This window comes from Lichenostomus cassidix, chromosome 2 (assembly GCF_008360975.1).
Source record: "Lichenostomus cassidix isolate B80296 chromosome 2, HeHo_3.0, whole genome shotgun sequence".
Taxonomy (NCBI): Eukaryota; Metazoa; Chordata; class Aves; order Passeriformes; family Meliphagidae; genus Lichenostomus; species Lichenostomus cassidix.
Window position 1 is genome coordinate 31,704,683 of NC_139482.1, and position 10,360 is coordinate 31,715,042.

Here is a 10,360-nt window from a genome sequence, read left to right on the forward strand (position 1 = left end):
GAACTTGTGAAAGGTGATCTTCCCCTCCTGTGTCTTCTCGAAGGGTTTATAAGTCTTTCAACTCCTTTTGATATTCAAGGTCTCAGACTGAAGTTTGTTTCTCCTTGGAGACTGCATGCAATGTCCCTGAATCCTGCTAGTTTCACTCATTATCTTTTCAATGTAGGCTTCTCTGTTCTTGTGTGGGAACAATTACATGTTCTTTGTTTGCTCTTCCCACAGCCTCAGGCTAAGTAAGATGAAGATGGGACGCTCAGAATCCATCCTGTACATAAAGCATTTTCCCTCGGTGATTCAGATCTATATCTTTCACCACATCATTGCATCTCAGTGCTAATAATTTTATTCTATACCCTCATTTTTTTTCAGTAACCCATTGTAAGCATCCCAAACTGCTGTCATTCACACTGCTTTAATCAAAGGTCAGCCTAAATGGGACTCTGCACAAAGAACATCATCAATAGATGTTCATTGCTGATGTTGCATTACGCATGTCAGCTTCTGAAAGTTTGCCTTAGTAAACTGTAAATACTTCACTGTATAACTGAAATGAAGGTTAGAATTGTGAGCATTTTTGCACTATCAGAGTTTCTTACTTATACAAATGTCCATACAGAAACTCATTTTGACTAAATTAAAAGAAGCCATATTTTTGTTTCCCCTGAAAGGCCCTCTTTACTTATCTTTCATTTCAACACTGAGAACACAAACTCCTGAGAAAAACACAACTGCAGTGGGAAGAACTGGAGTACAACTCCCATGCAGCCGCCCTGATTAGGGAATGGGATCAGCATAATCTAATCTAATGCAGACACAGTCTATCGGAAGTAATTTCTTGTACCAGAGATCAAACAACGTGCTCCACTGTGATTCAGGCACAGCAGTGTTGGTCTAGAAGCTGGTGCTGAAGCCGGTGGAGATCATTATGCCCTCCCAGTACTTTCTCCATTCCCATGGAGTGGAGTTTCCCTTCTCAAGAAAACAGAAAAAAACAAGTCCTTGCAATCAGCTCAAAGTTCTGCAGTGCTGGTTCTCTGCTTCACTCTAGATTTGTGTAACTCAAGGTCAATGGGACTAATGCTTTTAGACACTCTGCAAGATCAAGGCAGAGTGACTGCCACTTGTAAAGTTGAGACTATTTTGAGCAGCCCTTTGAACATTAATGTCATGCTTCTTGCTGGCCATGTAGGGCCTGCACCTCTCTGCTATGCTCCACACCTCCTGCGTTTTACAATATCGTGTTTATTGGGCCCTTGAGATAAGGAGTTTTTTTCTCCTCTTACAATCTCATACGTGTAGCCAGTTCATCCAGCCAGACTCTAATCTGCTTCATAGAGAGCTGAAGGATCACTTATATGGCACAAGCAGCTGCTTGACAGCACACACCTACACTGCACAAAACAGGAAAAAACATATCCATCTAAAGAAAAAATGAGAATTTTAGATAGGTAGATGCAATTGTTCCACTGAAATTCATGCAAAGAAGCACCACGAGCTGGACTCTGTTTTACTAAGTGGTTACAGCTCTGCTGACGTCAGTGGATTTGCAGCTGTCCACAACAATATGAATTTGGCCTTGGATATAACAATCTTATTGTTTGCAGGGAGGAGAGAGAAGGGTTGTTTGTTTCAGATAAAACTGGGTCAGTGATTGTGTTGCAGCCCTGCTCACTGCCTCGTGGAACCAGTAAAGCCCTTATTATATCCCACAGCACTGGGGAGACACTAACACACTGCCACAACTGAATAAGGGAAATATTGTAGGTCAGGGTGTATCAGGCACTGAATGAGTTTTACATACTTATTAAGACTTTTATTAATTCCTTTGAATTTCAGATTATTTTCTAAAGGGATAATATGATACACTACTGAAAGCAGCCATACCATTCCCATCATCCCTGCAACATGTACTCGGTTGGCACCATCTGGGCTTGCATACAGACAGATTACTGCGTTTTGTAAACTCCTATCTAGTGTGTCTTCCAACCCTGTCCTGGTCACCTCCTCTGTCAGCCCCCAGGGGTTCAGCTGTCTGTGCCAAGGATCAGGTCCAGCACAGCCCAGCTGCATAATCTTGGCTCATACTTCTGCGAGAATTGTGAGGTTGTGACCAAAAGCTGTGAGAAAGTTCCAGCAAAAGGAAGGGAAAATTACAGGTAGAGGTGTTGAATAGGGGTAATTAAGAGGTCCAAGCAAATCCGAGAGGAAGAACACTAAAAAAGAAAGGCATAAAATATTATAGGTAGGGAAATACAGAGGTACCACTGTCACTGGAGGACTCAGTGAAAGACAGCAATCTAGCCATCCTCGTGATTGCTCCAGAAAGCAACTGACTACAGAACAGCTTCATTTAATCACCATTAATTGTTTCTTTCAAAACCACCTTCTTCCTACCCACAAAACAAATGTGCAGTCAAATGAACATGACAAATACATCAGTGTCATTCTAAGATGATTTCTCATCTTAGATAGATGTAAGATAGTTACTCCCAACAGCACATGCATTACTGACACTGATCCCTACTCCTCCAGTGGTAATTCAGAGTCCAGGCTACTCCCAGGCTCTCAAGGTCTCCCACCTCTGTCCTTCTGGAAAACCTCCAGAAACTTCAGCCTGGTGAGTGACTGGAGAGAGAAGAGTTGGAAGGGCTAGGTATTTAATTTTCTTCAAATAAATGCAGAAATTACAGAACTTGCCCATGTTGTGCCTTCACTTTGCTAACTAACCAGTGTTTTTAGAAAGAAACAATCCATGCAAGTTTGTGGGTGTTATCTTACTTGTCAAGTCCACAGATGAGTTCTTCATCTGCCCTAAGGTTGCCACATTAACCCTCAGAAAGTATATTTTACATTCAGACATTCAAATAAGTTTTTAACAAGGAGTAAAAAATTTATGAGTCTTAAATGATCACAGGCTAATACTTCTTAACATAATCCAGAATAAACTATCACTATCACTGAAATGGCATTTTTGTCTTCATGTGATGTTATTCTAGCTTTTAACATCAACAACTCAACATTAATTCTTACTGTCATAAAAAACCAGATTGCTTCTAAGGCCGTTGGGCAATTATGTGAGTAACATAATACTGTTTATAATTGGATATTTTAGATGGATGTACATGACTTTGTTCCAAAGGAGGTGCCTCAATTGCACATCTCTTGAGGATGACTCACACATTGTTTCCTTGAAGGCATCCTATTCCAGGCAGCATTTGGAATAGAAAAATACAATTTGTTTAAAAACATATACATAGAAATATCATCTATATCATATTAATTTATATCACATATATTGGTATTTGTAATATATATAACTATTGTTGGGGCATAGAGGCTGTGAGTTCCTTTAAATGATGGTAGAATTCAACATGACTATGGAGGCAGTTCTGCCATTTCCTATTGTGCTACTATTAAAAAATTTAAACTTATGCCCCACTAAGAGCTTTCCTTCTGTGAGGGCAATCTTTTCTTCTCCTTTTTTTTGGTCTGTGAACAAGAAGTAGTTAATTAGCTTATTCAAGTAGAAGGGCCTGAGGAATACCCCTTGTTCACCCTGGGAAATCTGTAAAAAGTTGTGGCTCGGAACTGCTGATACCAGCTTTTCTGTTTTGCAAGCCTTCGTTGGTAGGTGAGATGGCATAAACTTCACTCAACTGTTAGTGTTACACTCCTTTTCTCAGTTTAGCTGTGGGTAAAGCTCACACAGACTCAGATAAACCCAGTCCTTGGCTTCACTGTTCCTACATTGCCCTGTATGTTCCCACTTAAAAACCCAGAAATTAAAGATGTTAAGTTATAAATTTATGTTGCAAATAGCCGCACTCAAAGAGTTTATTTACAGATTTTTACTGGAAGATCAGATAATGTTTATTATTTGGCTGAAAACAAATCTCTGAACTGATAGAACCTTAGTTTTGGAGAGACTGACGTTCTCCATAACACAAGGCAACAGTTTTACTCATCCTTTTGGACTTTTGCACAAAATGTTCTACTACTCTCTGATCCAGTTTCCAGAGCAGAGACTAACCTACTGTGAGCTTAAACAAGTTCAGACACTTAAGCACATACTGCCTGAATTCCCCTGCTTAGCAAGAGGATTATTAACACTGAGAGCCACCCCCAAGAGGGGCTATTTAGGTGTAAATAATCTTTCCTGCTAGGTTTCTCCCAAGAAAAGACTAGTTCACAAGAGGAGAGGACAGCTCTTGGCAGGAGCTGGGGTTGTTAGAACATGCAGAAAGGCAAAACATGCTAGAAGAAGTCAAGGCAATATCCTATTTTATGTTGTCTCTTTAAAGTTATGGTATTTCAAACTCACTAAAAAGAATACACATTAAAGTGTTCATCAAATTGATGCCCAAGAACTTTAAGCAATAAAATCAAGGTTACTTTTTTTCAATTTGTCCCCCTGTACACTTAATTTTTTTTTAATCCTATGCTTATTATGACCTTGCTACAAAAATCTCCCTTGCTAGGGTTGCTTGCTTTTCTGTCTCATGGGCAAGGAAGACCAGTGCATTTGTGGTATACAGAAATTTGTCAGCAGGTTCAGGCTCTGCAGGCTGAGCCCCTGGCAAGCTCCCCTAGGTCACAGAGGGCAGGGGTGAGTCTGTGCCACCAGCAGACAGCAAAACCAACCCCAAATCCTTCTGCTCCATAGACAGGCTTGCTATGTTCAGCTGCTCTACTCTGTGTTGTTACAACCTGTGCTACTGTAGTTACTGAACTGGCTTTAAGACACATCAAATATTATTCTTTCCCTTGACAAAGAGGCAGAGAAGTGGGCTGGATTAGAAGCATTGCAGACAGCCTAAGTATTTATTGTTCTTCAGAGCAGAAAATCTAAATGAAGGAAAAGGTGTGGAATTAGTTCCAAACAACACCAAAGCCCAGGAAATACATTCAACCTACAGCAGATATCAGTGACTTCGTATAACACCTCCTGTGGCAGAATTACCCACTGGCTGGAGTCAGCCAAACAGCAATACAGGGAATCCTCTGCTTTCTGCGTCTTGTTTACTGTATCTGTTCCTGAAAGGAGATTGTTTTCCGAGTTTTCATTTGTCACAGTTACTGCCTTTGGCTGGCTCTGGCAATAAATCATTCCACAGTAATCTAAAATGGAAGTGCTGGCACAGAAAAGGACTGCTGCCTGACAGCAGGCACGTCCTATCCTGGCTGCCAGGACAAAGCAGCCTGTCACGTCCCAAGCCTGACCACTGAAGTACGGAGGACTTACATTACAACAACAGTACAATTAAATAGCATTAAATTCAGCTTGGGTGAATGCAGGAAGAATGCAGGAGAATGCACTTTCAAAACCTAATACATTGGGTGTTGTCTCTCTGGAAGAAGCTCCTCATCCCAAGTGTGGGGTCCTTGAGCACACCGGCAGGCTGCAGTGCCCTTACCACCCTCGCCCAGGACTCCCACTGGCTGCACAGAGACTAGAGCTCCTTCTCATTTCAGCTCCTCTGATGGCCACGGGATCATCAGCATGTCCTGTCACAGCCCTGGCTCTGTTCAGATGTTGGGGAAGGCATTCATGCCAGGATGGGGTCTCCTCCACAGCTGGCTCCCTCCTGGGGCAGCCCTGTTCTTCCTGCTCCCTGGCACAAATGTGCTGCTTTCAGATAAGCGTTACTGCTTGCGTGAACAAGCAGTAAAAGTTACACAGTACACACAGCAGCTACACAGAGTGAAAAGCGCCAGTTGAGGCTTCAATTGTAAATTATTTCATTGTCCAAGTTTTCAAAGAAAATCTTAATCTTTAATGCAAAAAGGGGACAAAACCCCACACCTACCTTATGTAATGAATAAACAAAGTATAAATCCATTTTAGTCTCTCTTCCCTTTGCCTGTAAAGTTTTAATGCAACTGACACATCTGTCAGAACAGAAAATTTGGGATGCCAGGGGTTGTTGTAAGGCAGTGTTCACAGCATGGTAAGAAAACAAGAGTTTTCCTTTCATTAGCACTGAAGGCACAAGTGTAAAACTTGAGAAGAAAAAAAAGGAAGAATTTTATTTAAAAAAGAGAAATAAAACCATGTGAAAAGGGTACTTGGATTCTAGAAACAAGCAGTGAGAAAGCCTCCATTCAAAACATTAAAACAACTCTCCAAGGAAAGAAATCAGAAGGACCTCTAGCGAACTGTACAGGAGAGAGTATCCTGGAAATGCTTCAAACACGAGAAAACCATGCAGACCAAATTCCCCTTGTGCTCTGGCACAGCTTGGTGGGACAAGGCGTCCTTGCTCAGAAGAGGCTGCTGTAGGACATGCTCATGAGAGGACCAGTAGTTAAGAATGTAACAGTCAAAACCAGAATATTGATTTCAGGATGTCTAAGTTCTCCCATTGCTCCTGGGAGTACAAGGAAATAAACCTTTGATCTTCTTAATGTATATATACAGTAAGACACCCTGGCTAATGTGATGATAAGCTCATTTTCTCCTTGAAGTTTATGTCTTTGTAAGCATCAATGCTATGACTTGTCCTGGCACTCCTTCTGGCATTACACAGTTTAAATTCCTGTATGGAAAAAAAAGACCAGTCTGGGATAAACAAAGAACAGCCCTGAGGTTCTTTTCTTTAAAAAAAAATAAATCTGGGATGGGTTAAGATGAAAAGAATCAGAAACATTACAATTTGGAAAGTATCTTGCCACTTTGTTAGTAATATACCTGAGAGCCTCATGCAGTTCACATCTAAAAGTTAAATCTGCTGACAATCCCTGGTTTAATACTGTCCCAACTAAGCATCTATTTTCTTCTTTGATGTCCTATTTCCACTAATCCAGCAATGTCTCATCTGAGCACTTGCCATTGATATTTTTGCTCTCTGCTGTGACAAGTCAGTTTGTATTTCTCTAATCCACTGAATACAAATCAATGACAAACTCAAGAGAACTGATTTTAAAAGCGGTGTCTGCTAAATGCATAATTAGGGCCTCATCTGGGCAATCTTTCTTTCTTGCCAAATATGCCAGCTCCTCTTCAGTCAACATGCACTGAAGGAAACCTGTTACCTATCCCGAGACACAAGTTTCTGTTTGATTTCACTGCTTCAACTGGGTTGTTGGGTCTGCTCGTGGCAGCAGGACTGCTTGTCCCTGTCACTGATCCATGCTGGGTGAGCAGAGGGCACCCGACCTGTCACAAAAGCTGACCAAAGGCATTTGAGTCTCTCACTACACTGCTGCCAGAAATAAGATCATAGTACTGCTAAGTGTCATAATAGAATGAAATGTTTCAGAGAGCATCTTTTGAAGTGAGGTGGCTTGGCATAGGAGGAGGGATTTCTCCTAAACTCTGTGAGAAGAGTGCAGGGCTTCCTTGGCAGCTTTCCTTTCAGGGCAAAAGTGACACTAGAAGCTGGTATGAGACGTTCTATATATCCAGCACAACCCTCCGCTTCTCACTCACGTTCCTACTAGGACCCACAATTTTCCTTATCTTCCCCATCTTCTCAAACACATACACATTGCCCACAAGAGGTGGAGGCACTACAGGCAAGACAATGGGAAAGGAGAAGCCTTGTAAGCACTGCTGCTTCATCTGAATGAAGAAAAGGCATCTGGAGATGCCTAGCTGCAGGCTCAAGAGAAAAGACACAAAACTGCAATGACAGATGAATCCATGGCATGACTGCAGATTCTATATGAAGTCCACATCATTGTGACATAATTGATGAACAGGTGTTAGAAAAACCAATTACTTTTCATTAGAATCACCTTGCTAAAGTTTAGAGCTTGAGATGCTTTAATGATCTCAGACCTAGAGGGAGGTTAACAAAGCCTAGGGAGAAGGATGTACCACTGATAGTGGACACAAAGAATGCAGAATTTACAGGCCACAAGGACATTTGGCAGAACCCCCAAGACAAGGAATAAACTAAAAAAATCAACTCAGCAACTGTGCTGAAATCAGCTCTAATTGGGTAAAAGGTAATTTCAGCAGGGGAGATCTGTGACCACCAACCCAAGAAACCAACCAACTCAAAACAAGACTGAGCATGCAAAGTAATTAGCAAGAGAGGTGAGGGAGTTATTAACCATAGAAGATAGAATACTATTTAATAAATAACTAGGTAACTTACAGCCAATGAACATTAATGCCTTTGTTTGCTAAAATGTATAAATAGTGGAAGGTTTTGGTAGTCATCATGATGGCTTTGTGGATTTCCCACCCAGCAGCCCTTTCTGTGCAGAGCTGTAAATAAATTGGCTCTGTGTGTGGACTGGCCTCTTGCACAATGGATGAAAGAACTTATTTTGGTGACATTGTGAGGTATCACATATTCACATTCAGAACTTCTACATCTTGTCTTACTTTGTGCATCTGAAAAAAAACAAGCCACAGGTGATCTGTTACCATTTATAGATGGTATATAACAAATTATTAATGCCAAAGTAGCTGAGAGCATTCCTCCTGCCCAAAGAAGCACATGCATCCCTAAGAGAAAAGGATGCTGTAAATATTCCAACTTTCATTCTCAGGCTAGCATAAAGAGTTGAACACATTACCCTGTGTCATTCTGAATCTGTACTGCAAAGTCAGGCCTTGCTAATCTTCTACATTTCAGCACAATATGCTTATTACTTCAGTTTCTGGACGGAAAGATCTCTACCACAGCATGGATTAGAGATCATTAGATTAAACAAACAATGTTTACTAAACATTTCAGGATATCTATCTATCTTGCAACAATCTGTTTAGCAGCATTAGTTGATGGCTTAAGATGTAATTTGATATATTTTTGAAACCACAATAGATATGATATTGTTTGTGCCAGGCCAATGGTTTTCCTGTCATGAGCTTGAGAGGATAATCCTTTTCTATTTTTAATTTTAACTTCAGTTTGTGAATTGAAGGATAAAATATCATTAATCTATTAGTGTTTGTAGAGTGCTTTGAGAATAACAATGTGCTTAGAGGAGACACAGTACATTGTGATGCTTTCATTTGTATTAAATCTGTTACAAACTTCCTATTCATTTGAATGATTTCAATTTAATTTCTTGGATTTCAGAAGGAGCTAACTCTTCTTTCCAATCCTTACGTGACCCTGAGATTACTGCCCCTGGATTTTCTGCCATACCTCAAAGACGCTGATTTCTTGGACTTGAAATCTAGTACCTCTATATGTTTGGAAGTTTTTTCCATTGTGACATGGTTTTCCTGTACGGCTTTGGTTAATTACACATGGCACTGCATGTATGTGTATGTATCCCAACATAAGATGGACATGGAACTGTTGGAGCAAGTCCAGAGCAGGCCACAAAGCTGGTAAGAGGATTAGAGCACCTCCCCTATGACGTCAAGCTGAGAAAATTGGGGCTGTTCAGCCTGGAGAAGAGAAGGTTACGTGGAGATCAACCAGCAACCTTCCAGTACCTGAAGGAGGCTTACAGGAAAGCTGGAGAGGGATTCTTCATCAGGAACTGTAGTGATAGGACTGGGAATGAGAAGTAGAAACTGAAAGAGGGGAAACCTAGGCTAGATATTAGGAATAAATTCATTACTGTGACGGTGGTGAGATATTGGAACAGGTTTCCCAGGGAAATTGTGAATGCCCCAAGCCCCAACCCTGGCAGTGCTCAAGGCCAGGTTGGATGGGGCTCTGAGCAACCTTATCTGGTGTAAAGTGTTGGGAATAGATGATTTTTAAGATCTTTCCAACCCAAGCCATTCTACGGTTCTACTTACATGCGATAGCTGGTTTTCATCAAAGAGGGGGATAGAATCCTATAACATATAAAATCACATTTAACCCTAAAATCATTTTAATTTAAAGTAAATCTAGCACTTTCTCACACAGCATGCCTGTCGCTGTTGAGCCGCTAGCAGAGAAAAGGACTCAAGTTCTCAGTGTGGCAAGAAAGAGAGCGTTTATTATTTTGATTTCAATATATATATAGACTTTTCAGAGGTTGCCCAGATTGGTCAGCCAGAAACCTCCCCCCAGGCCTGATTGGCCAGGCCTGAACTGTTCAAATCTCGAGACAGTGTTTTAAAAAACATCCAAACTTTATCTTTGTTTATAAAACACAGTGGAATGTTCTCACGAGAAAGACCTGTGCTAGCCACACATGCCAGCTTCTTGTTGGTAAGGCAAATGCTCCTACCTGCTTTGGTATTATGCTCTGGTCCCAGCTCAAAATTGCTTTCGGAGCAGGTGGTCCTTGTTGCTCCCTCACAGGCTGTCCATCTTGTGCTGCGGTCTGAAATAGTGAAAACTTCCAGAAAGAAACTGGCTTTGTGGCATGCTGCCCTTTAGGGAGTACAGAGGTTCCCTGCATCACGGGTTACCCTCAATGTCAGATCCCACTGAAGCAGCTCGCAGAATTTGGGTAT